Source organism: Pezoporus flaviventris, unplaced genomic scaffold (assembly GCF_033815535.1).
Source record: "Pezoporus flaviventris isolate CSIRO_AGI_PZ_B2104156 unplaced genomic scaffold, CSIRO_AGI_Pfla_v1 ptg000046l, whole genome shotgun sequence".
NCBI lineage: Eukaryota > Metazoa > Chordata > Aves > Psittaciformes > Psittacidae > Pezoporus > Pezoporus flaviventris.
The window spans coordinates 4,009,003-4,025,105 of NW_026892594.1; the positions used below are offsets into that span (position 1 = coordinate 4,009,003).

Sequence of the window (16,103 nt, forward strand, 5' to 3'; positions counted from 1 at the left end):
TGGCCTTGAAGGTGAGACCCCCTCACTGACAGTGTGTCCCCTTGGCCCATGTTCTTGCAGGCCAGGAGAGCATCGCCATCAAGCTTGAGGAGCTCCGTGGCCAGGCGTCCTCCCTGCAGGGCCTGGCAAGTGACTTAAAGCAGAAGGTGTGGAAGGTGAGCCGGTGGCAGTCCCCAGGGGGCACGTGGGGATGCTTGGGGGTTTGGGCAGGGAGGGGCAGAAGAAGAGCCCCTGGTCTGGGAAGACACTGGCACCATGCCCTGACTCTGCCCCACCACTGCTCCCAGCTCACGTCCGCGCTTCAGAAGCTGAAGCAGGAGCTGATGGAGATGGTGGCATGGGGGGCTTCGGAAGAGGCTGCTGGGACCTCCCCTGCCCCGCAGCTGGTTGTGCTTCTGTGAAATGTGGGGAGAGCCCCTTGCTCCTCCCCCCAGATAGGGTTGTACGAGTCAGCAGCATGGAGGGAAATTGCAGCTGTGCTGCAGATGTCCTGCTGGCACTGAGAGCCCGTGGTCACTTGCCCATTAAGCCGGGTCTGTTCCCAAGGGACAGGCACCCCCCCCTTGCATGGCACTACCCTGTCGTCTTCCTCCCTGCATCAGGACCAGGAGGTGCTGAGCCGCTTGAAGGCCCAGGAGCAGGAGCTGCAGCAAGTCCGTCATCAGCTGCGGGAAGAGATGGCCTCCAAGGTGAGGGGTGGCCCAACCCCCCCGAGCCAAACTGGCACCTCTGGGGCTTGGTGGCCCAAGGCTGTATCCCTCTGAGGATTCCTGCTCCTGGCTTTTCTCTGGGCGCCGCAGTGCCCCAAGCTGGGGCCGCTGGCTGAGGGGAGTGTGTGTGCCTGCAGCTGGACCGCAAGGAGCTGGGGCCTTTCCAGCAGCAGCTGGAGGAGCAGTGGAAGAGAAGTCTGGAGCAGGTCACGGAGAAGGCACCGCCGAGAGAGGCTAACAATGCGGCTGGCATTAAGACGTGAGTGTGATGGGGACAGTGGTGGCTTCAGAGACAGCACTCGCCCCGTTGCCACTTTGGCCGTGCCAGCACCCCCGGTTCCTATGGTGCTCTGAGTGCCCATGGCAGTAGTTCGCACTGATGGTGGTGGTTTTTGGAGCCAACCTCCAACTGCTCTCCCTCATCCTCCCGCCATTCTTCTGTAAGCAGCCAGGGGGTTGGGACCTTGCTTGGGTGCTAGGCTACAAACCGGGCTGAAACCCACGTTTCCCAGCTCACCCAGCCCTTTCCTCCCCTGCCCAGGCAGCCTTCCAATGCCGATTCCCGGCGCCTGTCCTGTGACCGGCAGCTCAACGTGAGGGTGCCTGCCTCGTAAGTAGCACCTGTCCCTGGAGCATCGAGGGGCTGCACGGGTGGCACGGGAGGAGACGGATGCTGAGAGCTCCGCCTGACAGGCACAGGGTTCTGGGAGTCAGTGTGGGGGGGTTGACCCTGCTGAGACCCCTCTAATGCTCTGCCCACGAGTGGGGGGATGGGGACCCTTCCCTGAGGGCAGTGGGCAGGGGGATGCCATAGGGTGAAAGCCCGTGGATTTTGGGGCACTGCCTTGAGGCGGGCTGGATCATTTGTCCCCTGTCACCCACCGGTGGCTCTTGGTTTCCACAGGCCCGTCAAGCCCATCCCACCCGCGCCACGGCTGACCTCCCGCGTCACTGAGAAAATTCCTCGTTCCCTCAAACCAGGGGAAAGCAAGAGGTAGGGGACTTGGGACCCATCCCCTGCCAGGGTGCAGGGTGGCCCTGCCCTGGCGGGAGAGCTCTTCCCTGGGTGGGGATAGAAGGCTCTGTGGGTGCCTGGGCAGGCTGCCCACATACGCCCTGTCCCCCACCCTGGCAGACCACAGTGCTGGGTGCTGAGTCCCCCTATTTCCCATCCTGCAGGGAGCAGGCGGCTCGCTGCTGGAACCCCAGCGTGCCGTGGCAGTGCGGGGACCAGAACACTGCTCCCCAGCCTGTCTCACCCAGCACCCCACGGACTCTCAGGCCGTCCGCTGTGCTCCACAGGAAGGTAGGGATGAAGAAGGAAGGGATCTGGAGGGGGCAAATGAGGCTGGGAGTGTGATGCTGAGTATTTGGGATGGGGGGATTCGTGCCTCAGTTTCCCCAGGAGGGCTGCGTGTGGAGGGTTGCTTGGGAATGATCAATACTGCCCCGTGCTTTAGCCAGACCCCTCTCTCCTTCCCAGCAGGATGGTGACAATGCAACCGAGCTGCTGGGCAACACCAGCCGCCGGCAGGACAAGCAGCAGCCTGTGCTCAAGGGCAAGGAGGGTACAGGCAGGAGGAACCCGACCCAGGGCAGCCTTCCCCAGGCACCGCGGCTCGTCCAGCCCCTCCTGCCCCCTTCCGTCAAACTCAAACCCCAGGAGCCACGCACAACTGGGCGTCCCCCGCTGAAGCCCTAGCACCCTGTGGGCCCAGCAGCCAATAAATAATTCCTCATGTTCACCCAAGCACCTGTGTGGGCTGAGTGTGGAACCCTGGCTCGGAAACTCCCCATCACACACAAGGAGGGCTCGGCAGCATCCCTGGCCTGTGGCCACGTGTCACTGCAGGAGCAGCCCCTGGCCACCCCACATACAAGCACCTGTGCCCACCAAGCTGCTGCGCTCCACTGGCACTCTCTGGCCTGGAAAAGCCCTGTTTGGGAGCCTGCGTCCCCAGAGTCTCCTGCATGACCCAGGGAACTACAGAGCAGTCAGTCTCACTTGTGTGCCTGGCAAAATCTTGGAGAAAATTCTCCTGGAAGGCATGCTAAGGCACATGAAAAACACCAAGGGGAAATGTAAGCGGCGAGGAGAAGCAGACAGGCCAACCCAATATGGGTGATAAGCAACTTCTCCTTTATTTGTGACACAGTTCACACATATATAGGAGTGGTATTCAGCCACTCCTTCTTGGCACAACAGTATTGGTTAGCCCCCACACAGCTTCCTCCACATTCTCCTCCCAGGTCCGGTCTCTGGCCACCTGTGGGGGCCACCCCCTGCCTTGCTTACACAGTCCTCCAGAACTCTATGGTCCTGCTCTTAGAGTCATTCTGCAGCAATTCCCCCCTTTTTCTTTGTGCAAGCAAGGCACTATGGGTTATTCTGTTCACCTGTTTTATCACACAACTATAAACATGTCTAATAGCTACGATGATTAACCCAATCAATGATACATAAGTGCAATACTTTTAAACAGTGTTTGACTCAACCTGTAATGCCGCGTGAAGACAACCATCTAGTTATTCTTAGGATATTGCTCATTTACTATTGCTGGGTAAGCTGAGCCAGGGTTCTCAGCTGTGCGTGCATCGAATTAGCATAATCAGAGACTCATACAACACATTCCAACAAACTTTTCACATCCATGTCCCTGTTCCAACAACAAAAGCTTCTGCAGTGTTGCATGTCTTACAGAGTCAACGTTAAAACAAATCATAAATTGCCTTTGATGTAGGATTTGCTTAGCAACTCAGCAACCCAGTCTGCTTAGTTGAGCCAAGGCCCGGCTGAAGCACTTACAGTGATTTGGCATATTATGATTGGATACATGTTTTGAAGACCCTTAGTGACTAACATATAATTGGTTAAACACAGGTGTGAGAACTCAACCTTGAAAGCTTGCCAACAGTCCACAGTTCTCATTAACTTGGTGAATTCCAGCCTCTTATCTTGCTTGCTTAAGCTTCTTCAGGCCTCTCATGGCCTTGCTGTATCTTTCAGGACTATTCAAAGTTTATGTACCAGTTATGCATTCTCCCGTGAGAACACTGTCTCCGCATCTTCCCCCTTTATGTTCTATATATGGTTTGGGTGACCCTACTTGAGCAGGGGATCTGGGCTAGATTATGTCTCCAACATATGCCAACCAGAGACTGCCTGGTCCTGCCCTTTTTTTCTGCTGTATGGCTCTCCGGTAACAGGCTGTATAGCTCTCTGTTCCTTCACATCAAGGTCTGGCATGACGTGTGTCCCCACCGCTCCACGCCTGCTGGGTTGCAGCCAGCAGCGGAGCTAAAGGTTCTTCTTGGTGGCAAACACAGAAGCCAACCCAGTCTTGCCCTTGATTGTGGTGGCAGGCATTTGGTCAGCCTCAGTCCTTGCACCTTGCTGTCAAGGCACAGTTTCACCTGCTTTATCCAGTGACAAGTCGCTACTACAGCAAGGCACACACACATTTACATTAGCAGAGTAACTATTACAGGGTGCAGCAGCAGTTGAAGATGCTGATGACAGCGAGGGACCACCCAAAGAAATTTCTTACCAGTGGAATTCTCCCCCCTCTTAATTTGTTCCATCACCTGCTTTATAACACTACCATTGTATTAAAATTTTTCTAGCTTTTGCCTTAGCATTTTCTAGCAGCTACTGCAAATTTCCATACTCTAACAACTCTTTTACAAGTGACCAATCTATACAATACAAGGTGCAGTTTCTTACTAGCAACTAGCTAGTAAATACAGGTGGTTTTATACACAAAATCACAACCTCTAATAATAGCTACTTTACAAGCACACATATTCAGGATGTTACTTTTCAGTTGCCCCCAAGTGATGTTTTGCAGTTATTTGTTCTTTCTCTTCCTCTATCTCATTCTGCTTGGGGTAATCAGGGTCAGCTCCTGTAGCTGAGGCATCAGGTTTTTCCATTCGTCTGTCCAGCTCATGGGAAGGCTTGACAAACTTTGCAGGCATTCACCATGGACCTGTAGGCAGGAGGACACAAATATACCCCCTCCCCCAGGTTATCAGTTCTTCAGAAGTAGACAGGTTAGACAGGTTAAAGTTAAATGTAACATCATTACTCTCTCCCCCCCCCCCTTTTTTTTTCCCCACTACAGTCCCACGTGCAGAACGTGGCACAAGGACCCTGTGGAGACTAACAGCAAACCAGCTCCGAGAAGCATCACTGCAGTGCGAGGTGGCAGGCTCAACCTTAGCGGGCGTCCCCGCAGAGGCTCTGCCTCCCCCACATCGTATGAGGCTTGGGCTTTTATACTGACCAAAATGCACACTCATTCCGACACAGGTAGCCTGCCTGTGCTGGAAGAAGTGGCCAGCAGTATCTACAGAGGTCTCCAAGGGTTGATAGAAACCTGGACATACTTATATTTACCAACTTCTAGTACATGAGTATCACAGAGAAACTGTATGGGCTCCCCCTGTCAATTGCAAGGAAAAAATCATAACGTATACAGCTTGAGTATAAGAGGATTTTAACGCATACGTGGTCACTGTTTGTCAGGCCTCCTTAACTATTTTGAGATCAAGAGCTTCCCACTCTTTAGCCCCCTGCTGTGTAGTAAACACAGGATCTGCAAAGATGCCCATTGCAGAAAATTCCCCAGTGATGTTCGCATCTTTGGTTACCCATTGTTACAGCTGAGCGTCTCCAGGGCCAGTAAGTCTGAGCAGACCGACCCGGGAGATGAAGAGTCAGGGTCTGGAAGCAGAGGATATAGATCTGGCTCGGATTCAGGGGATTCGGGGGCTGATCCTGCGCTGAACTCGGGGTCTCCGCTGCTCGCAGCTGTGTCTTTCTTATCAGATGTCTCTCGTTCGGTATGTGGCCATCTGCAGACCTGGCTCCTCCGTGACTGAGTTAAATTTTTTTTCACTCTAGGGCATAGTGGGTTGGAAAGGCTCGCGGTTCCTTTAAATCTCCCGCTCGCGCATGATCCCTATTTTCTACTGCGGGCTTCACAGTGGCGCCGCAATCGATCCGGCGCCGAGGCACCGCCCTCTTTCTTTCGGATTCCTCGACTTTTATCATACGTATCCCTTCTAATATACTTTCTCTGTCCTTTTCAAAGTCCCTACTTTCGGAACTGGGGTGGTGGGGAAGCAGGGGGTTACACCTCCTCCGCGGCACCTTCTGATGGAGGGGGAGAAAAGGGGGGAAGAAAAGGGGGGGGGGGGGGGGGAACCCTGTGCTCGCGCGAGTTGGGGGAAACGAGTTGTAATCTTCCCCCGGTTTCAACCGACCGGGGACGTCTGTTCCTAGTTTCTCCGTTGCTACCGCGGCAGTTTTCTTTTCTGCCTTGTATCTTTTTATACAGTTCATTACTTCCCTCCGTGGTTTACCGAGTTTCTTTGCCTATTTATAATCATTAAGCACTGAGTCAAATAGTTCATCACCAAACTTTCGCCACTCACTCTCCTCAAATATTGTATAAGGATCTGCAAAAAAACTCCCTTAGCCTTCCCTACAGCCAGTAGACCTGCTAGCTGCTTTAGAGTCTCAGGCTCAATTCCCCGCTTTTATAAAAAGCACTGCAAAACGTTCAGGGCTCAGTTCCCCGCTTTTATAAAAAGCACTGTAATAAGTCCAGGGCTACCTCTCGGTCCATTTTCATGGCCAGCCTTTTCCGGATCGTCTTCTTCTGGGTCGTCCTGTAACCTCGGTCTCCGGATCGGCCTCCCGATGCAGCAGTGTCTGGTTCGCCCCAGCGGCGGATTTCTTTCGGTTGGTCCAAGCACCCGGGTCCATCACGCCACCGCAGCAGCATTGCCCGCGCTTCCCGGCCGCTGCAGCCGGCGCCGCTCACTCGCCGTTCCGGGTCCCCGTCGACCGGGGCCCTGTATCCAGGTCCCCGCTAGTTGGGGCTCTGTATCCCGGGTCCCCGTCGACCGGGGCCCTGTATCCGGGTCCCCGTTAAACCGGGGCCCTGTATTCCGGGTCCCCGCTAGTCGGGGCCCTGTATCCAGGTCCCCGCTAGTCGGGGCCCTGTATCGCGGGTCCCCGCTAGTCGGGGCCCTGTATCCAGGTCCCCGCTAGTCGGGGCCCTGTATTCCCAGTCCCCGCTAGTCGGGGCCCTGTATTCTGGGTCCCCGCTAGTGGGGAGCCTGTAATCCGGGTCCCCGTCGACCGGGGCCCTGTCATCCGGCTCCCCGCTAGTCGGGGCCCTGTATCGCGGGTCCCCGCTAGTCGGGGCCCTGTATCCAGGTCCCCGCTAGTCGGGGCCCTGTATTCCCGGTCCCCGCTAGTCGGGGCCCTGTATTCTGGGTCCCCGCTAGTGGGGAGCCTGTAATCCGGGTCCCCGTCGACCGGGGCCCTGTCATCCGGCTCCCCGCTAGTCGGGGCCCTGTAATCCAGGTCCCCACTGACCGGGACCCTGTATCCCGGGTCCTCGCTAGTCGAGGCCCTGTAAACCGGGTCCCCAGCGACCAGGGCCCTGTAGTCCGCGTCCCTGTTCGGGCGCCATTTGTAAGCGGCGAGGAGAAGCAGACAGGCCAACCCCATATGGGTGATAAGCAACTTCTTTATTTGTGACGCAGTTCACACATATATAGGAGTGGTATTCAGCCACTCCTTCTTGGTATAACAGTATTGGTTAGCCCCCACAGCTTCCTCCACATTCTCCTCCCAGGTCCGGTCTCCGGCCACCTGTGGGGGCCACCCCCTGCCTTGCTTGCACAGTCCTCCAGAACTCTATGGTCCTGCTCTTAGAGTCATTCTGCAACAGAGCACCTCCTGTATGAAGACAGGCTGAGAAAGTTGGGGCTGTTCAGCCTGGAGAAGAGAAGGATGCGTGGAGACCTCCGAGAAGCCTTCCAGTATCTGAAGGGGGCCTATAGGGATGGTGGGGAGGGACTCTTCATTAGGGACCGTAGTGACAGGACAAGGGGTAACAGGTTGAAACTTAAACAGGGGAAGTTTAGATTGTCTGGAAGGAGGAAGTTCTTTCCTGTGAGGGTGGGGGGCCCTGGAATGGGTTGCCCAGGGAGGTTGTGAATGCTCCATCCCTGGCAGTGTTCAAGGGCAGGTTGGGCAAAGCATTGGGTGAGATGGTTTAGTGTGAGGTGTCCCTGCTCGTGGCAGGGGGGTTGGAACTGGATGATCTTAAGGCCCTTTCCAACCCAAACTCTTCTATGATTCTATAAAGAATCTGGCTGAGCAGTTGCCCTAGGTTGCAGTAACGAGGGGTGTTACCTTATTTAAGACTACAGAAGAATTACCTTTTGAAATGTTTATATTAAACAAATGCACGGAATTTAATGGCAAGTTTGTGGCAACTCAACATGCTTTCCAAATAAAGCATTCCACAGGGAATATCCGTGGGTAAGCTGATCTAGCTCTCCCTGCTTATTGCAGGTGGGGTGGACTAGATGGGCTTTGAAGGGCCCTTCCAATCCAAACTATTCCATTCTATAATTCCACACCCAGGAATGAAGTGTGGGAGTGGTACCAGAAGTAAGCATCATGTGCTCAGTGCTGTGTTTCTTGTACCTCACCTCCCAGGATCCTGTAAATGATGGCAACAGCTCTGCATTTACCAGAATGAGCCCTAAGTGCATTGACCTCTATTTTGGTCTTATTCTGAGTAACTGTCCGGGTCTTTTACATCTGGCCCTTGGTTTCATATCGACTTGCCTTTTGACATTTGAGGTCGGACATGACTGCTCTCTGACTCCTTCTCCCTCACTACCTTTGGGTCCTGGGACTCCCTCCACTAGAGCAGCTCGCTCCAAGCCCTGTCCAATGTGGCCTTGAAGACTGCCAGGGATGGGGCAGCCACAGCTTCTCTGGGCACCCTGTGCCAGCGCCTCAGCACCCTCACAGGGAAGAGCTTCTGCCTGATATCCAATCTAAATCTAACCCTTTTCAGCTTAAAGCTATTACTCCTTGTCCTGTCCCTACAGGCTCTTGTCAAAAGTCCCTTTCCAGAGAAGGCTCTGTCTTTAAACAGAGAGTTTTTGCAGATAAAGGAGTGAAAGGAAGAAAAAAGAGCTGTAGGTGGGAAATTAAACATGCAGAAACACCTAAACGGCCTCCAAAGATTTATTACTAATGGGATCTGCTCTTATCAGCCAGTCTTGATTTCAGATGCATCTCGCACAAAGCTGTTCTGCTGGGCTGGTTTCCTCGCAGGTGCCAGCAGATACTTCTGCTTTTGCTTTTCAAGAGCAAAACAGCCTCTGGTTAGACCCATCTGGTGGACTGCTGCTGCAGCTTGCCTTGACACAAGGCTTCTCTAACATCATCAGCTACTTTCTCTGCCCTGGCAAATATCCCCCATTGAGGGATGGGTCCTGGCAGTGGATCCTCACTGTGAATTTGGTGTCCTATGGCAATACCTTTGTCATAGGAAAGGCATCAAAGAGGCAGCTGAGCTGAGGTCTGACCTGGCTGCATGCAGGTTTCTGCATTTCCTTGATGGGTTCCTGCCTGCTTCTGTGTGAGGAAGATCTTTGTTCGTCAGTGAAGAATTAGCCCATTGTTGTGGTTCATTGTCTCACCCTGCTCCAGTTAGACCTGCAGACCCATCAGCCCTCCCTGTTCCCTACTCGGAAAGATGGGTGCTGCCCATATACAACACTTTCAAAGCCATGTTGGTGCAGAAGCACACAGAACAAAGGGAATGCTGAGTTTAGCTCACCGCAGTTTGTGACTCACTGCCTCTTGTTCACATACTCCTGGAAAGACGCATTTCAAATGTCCCCACTTGCTTAGTATGGACACAGGAATATCTGTCTAGGAAGTCATAGTGAAAACAAGCATTGAGCTCTGCATCCATAACATTGGAATTTAGTGTTTTCTCATGTATCCTATTGGCAATGGCCACGTGCCACAAAGTGGTGTTTCCATAAGCGCCATAAAGCAGAAAACCAAGCCCCAAAGGAAGTGTCACTGGTCCTTTTGGGTTGTACTCAACTCTCTGAGGTCATCTACTCGGGTTGAACGGGGAGTGTTAAGGGGTAAGGCTGCATCACAAAGGGAAAGAGTAAGCCCAGAGCAGGCATATGGTGCCTTCTGACTTGCTCCATTGCATCCACGAGCTAGCTCTTGGTCTAGCAGGAGGTCTGACTCGGAGAGAGTCGCCTGCACAAAAAGCTTTTGACTTCACTTCTTAAGCACCCCAAATTTGCATCTAGCCCATGGCTCGTTCAGCATGAGCTCGTTTTCACACTGTCGATTCTCTAGTGTTAACAGCTACTTTAGGCTTGAGTAGCCTGCAGAGCATGTCTCTAACTCAGCCGTCCCTGCCAAGGAGTGAGAAAACAATTACCTCTGGTCCTCACCCTCTGTTGGCTCCTCCAACCACATCAACCAACTAAGATCTAAGATCATTATGACATCAAGTGCATCCTTCCCTCCTGTTCCTTGCTACACTGACTGTTTTCCTTTGTGCTCTCAGGACAGCATCTTGCTCTGCAGGAAAGGGGCTGCAAGTGCAGCAGGTTTTCCCAGAGGGTTACGAAACAACCCTGAAATTCCTGCTGGATTGACATGCCAAGGTCATGAGAATGAATGAAGACGGGCTGTTTGAATCCAAGTCACCTCGTGTAATCTTAGAGGCGTAAATCAAATGTTGTCGCTCTGGGCTTCGTGTTTGCACTGCCAGCGCGTTTGGTTTGGACAAAGAGGAAGAAAGCTGCGAGGGATGGCAAAGGCTGCGGATGGAAATGGAACGGCGACTCCAAGGAAAGGGAACACAGGCTTCGTGCGTCTGCCAGTGTGCCCGGGACACGAGGCGATGCGCTGGAGCTGCGGGATGGCAACGGGGCGTCGCCCGGAAACGGACAATGGACTCGGCCAATGGGCTTCGAGGAGCAGCGGGCTGTGGCCAATAAATAGCGGGCAGGGGGCAGGGTGGTCTCAGTCACTGCTGCAGGTGCGGAGGGGCAGGAGGAAGGCCGCCGGCTGCCCGCTGTCTCTACTGCCCCCAGGTCAGACTCCCGTTGTGGAACACCGCAGCAGCGATGGCAACGCTCAGCCTATTTCAGCTGCTGGACGCTGCCATCAGCACCTCCAACGGGGGACGCGTGAATATCATGCAGCTGCGAATCCTACTGCGGGCTGTGCTGGAGCTCACGGGCCTTGGGGACCTGCCTGTCCCAGACTGGGGGCAGGCTGCCCAGGGGGTCAGGGCCCAGGCCCGGCATGTGAGGCAGCAGCGCCTGGAGCCAGGCGGGTGGCAGCCCAGGACAGCCCTGCTGCAGGGCACCGCTGGCAACTCCCGACTTTACACCAGGGCTGCCGGTGTGGGGCAGCTGGAGGAGATGGAAGACATGGACAGCAGCAGCTCTGAGGTAGGGGCTCTCCCAAGTCCCATGGGCTCCACAGCCCTGGAGCTCTGGCCCCACCATCCTCTCCATCCCTGTCTTCCCCACTCCTGACACATGGGTGGGAGCCGTGTCCACTCCTCAGGCACCTGAGAGGCACCGTCAGCACCTCATGGGCCTCATCTCCACCCCCAGTCTCCTTGGCTCGCCCCAGGGCTAAACCCGGCACTGCGGGGTACTGGAGAGGGGCCTCACCCTGCACGGCACTGAGCTGCTCAGGCACAGGCTTTTCCCGGGTGTCCCAAGGGGCAGGCCTGGAGAACCAGCTCCTGGTCTGCAGGGGCCCTCCCCTGGGGCTCAACCCCCGCCGCCCTCCTCTCCTAGGACATGGCTCTGTCCCAGCCTCTCCCGGAGGGGATCGGTGGCATGAACGAGGCAGTCGGGAAGGGGCTTGGCTTGCTGAGCTGCTGCTGGGGTCCCTGTGCCCATCGTTTCCTCCCTGCGTAACCCTGTGTCCATCACCCTGGGCGCCACCCAGCGAGGGAGGAGTGGGAAGGGGGCTCTGAGCCGGAAGTGTGAAAGTGTGTGAGTTCAGCCCGGGGCGGCTGGGGACAGAGCTGGGGACCGTGCGGGGAGCCCTGGCTCTGCCCTTGCTGCTGCACTTCTGTCCACAAACCTGCTCCCCTTTGCCGCCTCTTCCCAGGAGGACTACAGAGCCCGGTCTGCCCTCACCAAGTCCTCCACTTTGGACATGGACACCCTGCACAGGGCAAGCTCAGCACTGCGTCCCAAGGAACCAGGGACAGAGCGTGCAGCCCCTACTGCTCAGAGCACCAGCTCAACCAGCAGGTCTGCAAGTCGCAGTGTTCCGCCCAACATCTCATGGAGATGGGCTGGAGCTGCTGACCGTGAGGACAGGGCTGTATGGAGAAAGCCTTCTCTTGCTGCCACCCCTGCCTGGAGATCAAAGAAAGAAGTTGGAGCTGCTGTCGCCGCGGCCAAGGCTCCACGGAGAAAGTCTTGTCTTGTTTCCAGCAAGACCCGCAGCCCAGGGATGCGTTCCAGAAAAAGGGTTTCCTGGGCAGACCTCCAGGGAGCAGGGACGCAGCCAATAGCCCCTAGCTCCAGTGTGCATCCCAGGGCCATGGGCCAGCTGCAAGAGGCGTGTGGATCGTCAGAATCCTCCGGCTCCAGCAGTTCCTCCACCTCCTCGATGATGGAGGCTGAGTTCAAGACTCTTCACAGCCTCTATGATCTGCTAAAGAAGCAGGCGGCGCAGCTGCAAGCCACCAAGTCGGACCGCGCTGAGCTGGAGATGCTGCGGTCCGAGCTGCTGCACCAGCAGGAGGAAGGTGGGAGCTGTGAGGTCTGGTGGGATGTTTGAGAGCCTGGGTCGGGGGCTCGTTGCCCTCAGAGCCTGGCCTTGAAGGTGAGACCCCCTCACTGACAGTGTGTCCCCTTGGCCCATGTTCTTGCAGGCCAGGAGAGCATCGCCATCAAGCTTGAGGAGCTCCGTGGCCAGGCGTCCTCCCTGCAGGGCCTGGCAAGTGACTTAAAGCAGAAGGTGTGGAAGGTGAGCCGGTGGCAGTCCCCAGGGGGCACGTGGGGATGCTTGGGGGTTTGGGCAGGGAGGGGCAGAAGAAGAGCCCCTGGTCTGGGAAGACACTGGCACCATGCCCTGACTCTGCCCCACCACTGCTCCCAGCTCACGTCCGCGCTTCAGAAGCTGAAGCAGGAGCTGATGGAGATGGTGGCATGGGGGGCTTCGGAAGAGGCTGCTGGGACCTCCCCTGCCCCGCAGCTGGTTGTGCTTCTGTGAAATGTGGGGAGAGCCCCTTGCTCCTCCCCCCAGATAGGGTTGTACGAGTCAGCAGCATGGAGGGAAATTGCAGCTGTGCTGTAGATGTCCTGCTGGCACTGAGAGCCCGTGGTCACTTGCCCATTAAGCCGGGTCTGTTCCCAAGGGACAGGCACCCCCCCCTTGCATGGCACTACCCTGTCGTCTTCCTCCCTGCATCAGGACCAGGAGGTGCTGAGCCGCTTGAAGGCCCAGGAGCAGGAGCTGCAGCAAGTCCGTCATCAGCTGCGGGAAGAGATGGCCTCCAAGGTGAGGGGTGGCCCAACCCCCCCGAGCCAAACTGGCACCTCTGGGGCTTGGAGGCCCAAGGCTGTATCCCTCTGAGGATTCCTGCTCCTGGCTTTTCTCTGGGCGCCGCAGTGCCCCAAGCTGGGGCCGCTGGCTGAGGGGAGTGTGTGTGCCTGCAGCTGGACCGCAAGGAGCTGGGGCCTTTCCAGCAGCAGCTGGAGGAGCAGTGGAAGAGAAGTCTGGAGCAGGTCACGGAGAAGGCACCGCCGAGAGAGGCTAACAATGCGGCTGGCATTAAGACGTGAGTGTGATGGGGACAGTGGTGGCTTCAGAGACAGCACTCGCCCCATTGCCACTTTGGCCTTGCCAGCACCCCCGGTTCCTATGGTGCTCTGGGTGCCCATGGCAGTAGTTCGCACTGATGGTGGTGGTTTTTGGAGCCAACCTCCAACTGCTCTCCCTCATCCTCCCGCCATTCTTCTGTAAGCAGCCAGGGGGTTGGGACCTTGCTTGGGTGCTAGGCTACAAACCGGGCTGAAACCCACGTTTCCCAGCTCACCCACCCCTTTCCTCCCCTGCCCAGGCAGCCTTCCAGTGCCAATTCCCGGCGCCTGTCCTGTGACCGGCAGCTCAACGTGAGGGTGCCTGCCTCGTAAGTAGCACCTGTCCCTGGAGCATCGAGGGGCTGCACGGGTGGCACGGGAGGAGACGGATGCTGAGAGCTCCGCCTGACAGGCACAGGGTTCTGGGAGTCAGTGTGGGGGGGTTGACCCTGCTGAGACCCCTCTAATGCTCTGCCCACGAGTGGGGGGATGGGGACCCTTCCCTGAGGGCAGTGGGCAGGGGGATGCCATAGGGTGAAAGCCCGTGGATTTTGGGGCACTGCCTTGAGGCGGGCTGGATCATTTGTCCCCTGTCACCCACCGGTGGCTCTTGGTTTCCACAGGCCCGTCGTGCCCATCCCACCCGCGCCACGGCTGACCTCCCGCGTCACTGAGAAAATTCCTCGTTCCCTCAAACCAGGGGAAAGCAAGAGGTAGGGGACTTGGGACCCATCCCCTGCCAGGGTGCAGGGTGGCCCTGCCCTGGCGGGAGAGCTCTTCCCTGGGTGGGGATAGAAGGCTCTGTGGGTGCCTGGGCAGGCTGCCCACATACGCCCTGTCCCCCACCCTGGCAGACCACAGTGCTGGGTGCTGAGTCCCCCTATTTCCCATCCTGCAGGGAGCAGGCGGCTCGCTGCTGGAACCCCAGCGTGCCGTGGCAGTGCGGGGACCAGAACACTGCTCCCCAGCCTGTCTTACCCAGCACCCCACGGACTCTCAGGCCGTCCGCTGTGCTCCACAGGAAGGTAGGGATGAAGAAGGAAGGGATCTGGAGGGGGCAAATGAGGCTGGGAGTGTGATGCTGAGTATTTGGGATGGGGGGGGATTCGTGCCTCAGTTTCCCCAGGAGGGCTGCGTGTGGAGGGTTGCTTGGGAATGATCAATACTGCCCCGTGCTTTAGCCAGACCCCTCTCTCCTTCCCAGCAGGATAGTGACAATGCAACCGAGCTGCTGGGCAACACCAGCCGCCGGCAGGACAAGCAGCAGCCTGTGCTCAAGGGCAAGGAGGGTACAGGCAGGAGGAACCCGACCCAGGGCAGCCTTCCCCAGGCACCGCGGCTCGTCCAGCCCCTCCTGCCCCCTTCCGTCAAACTCAAACCCCAGGAGCCACGCACGACTGGGCGTCCCCCGCTGAAGCCCTAGCACCCTGTGGGCCCAGCAGCCAATAAATAATTCTTCATGTTCACCCAAGCACCTGTGTGGGCTGAGTGTGGAACCCTGGCTCGGAAACTCCCCATCACACACAAGGAGGGCTCGGCAGCATCCCTGGCCTGTGGCCACGTGTCACTGCAGGAGCAGCCCCTGGCCACCCCACATACAAGCACCTGTGCCCACCAAGCTGCTGCGCTCCACTGGCACTCTCTGGCCTGGAACTCTATGGTCCTGCTCTTAGAGTCATTCTGCAGCAATTCCCCCCTTTTTCTTTGTGCAAGCAAGGCATTATGGGTTATTCTGTTCACCTGTTTTATCACACAACTATAAACATGTCTAATAGCTATTATGATTAACCCAATCAATGATACATAAGTGCAATACTTTTAAACAGTGTTTGACTCAACCTGTAATGCCCCGTGAAGACAACCATCTAGTTATTCTTAGGATATTGCTCATTTACTATTGCTGGGTAAGCTGAGCCAGGGTTCTCAGCTGTGCGTGCATCGAATTAGCATAATCAGAGACTCATACAACACATTCCAACAAACTTTTCACATCCATGTCCCTGTTCCAACAACAAAAGGTTCTGCAGTGTTGCATGTCTTACAGAGTCAACGTTAAAACAAATCATAAATTGCCTTCGATGTAGGATTTGCTTAGCAACTCAGCAACCCAGTCTGCTTAGTTGAGCCAAGGCCCGGCTGAAGCACTTACAGTGATTTGGCATATTATGATTGGATACATGTTTTGAAGACCCTTAGTGACTAACATATAATTGGTTAAACACAGGTGTGAGAACTCAACCTTGAAAGCTTGCCAACAGTCCACAGTTCTCATTAACTTGGTGAATTCCAGCCTCTTATCTTGCTTGCTTAAGCTTCTTCAGGCCTCTCATGGCCTTGCTGTATCTTTCAGGACTATTCAAAGTTTATGTACCAGTTATGCATTCTCCCGTGAGAACACTGTCTCCGCATCTTCCCCCTTTATGTTCTATATATGGTTTGGGTGACCCTACTTGAGCAGGGGATCTGGGCTAGATTATGTCTCCAACATATGCCAACCAGAGACTGCCTGGTCCTGCCCTTTTTTTCTGCTGTATGGCTCTCCGGGAACAGGCTGTATAGCTCTCTGTTCCTTCACATCAAGGTCTGGCATGACGTGTGTCCCCACCGCTCCACGCCTGCTGGGTTGCAGCCAGCAGCGGAGCTAAAGGTTCTTCTTGGTGGCAAACACAGAAGCCAACCCAGTCTTGCCCTTGA

The 16,103-nt window shown here is 55.9% G+C and overlaps 1 long non-coding RNA gene across 1 annotated transcript in view; it reads left to right on the plus strand.

Moving 5' to 3' along the window:
• LOC133276753 (uncharacterized) overlaps positions 1 to 14,117 on the plus strand; it is a 108,856-nt gene extending 94,739 nt beyond the window's left edge. Inside the window, exon 3 of the long non-coding RNA XR_009745988.1 lies at positions 14,033 to 14,117. This is a non-coding gene — a long non-coding RNA (uncharacterized LOC133276753). The remainder of the gene's footprint in view (positions 1 to 14,032) is intronic.
• The last annotated feature ends 1,986 nt before the right edge of the window (positions 14,118 to 16,103 follow it).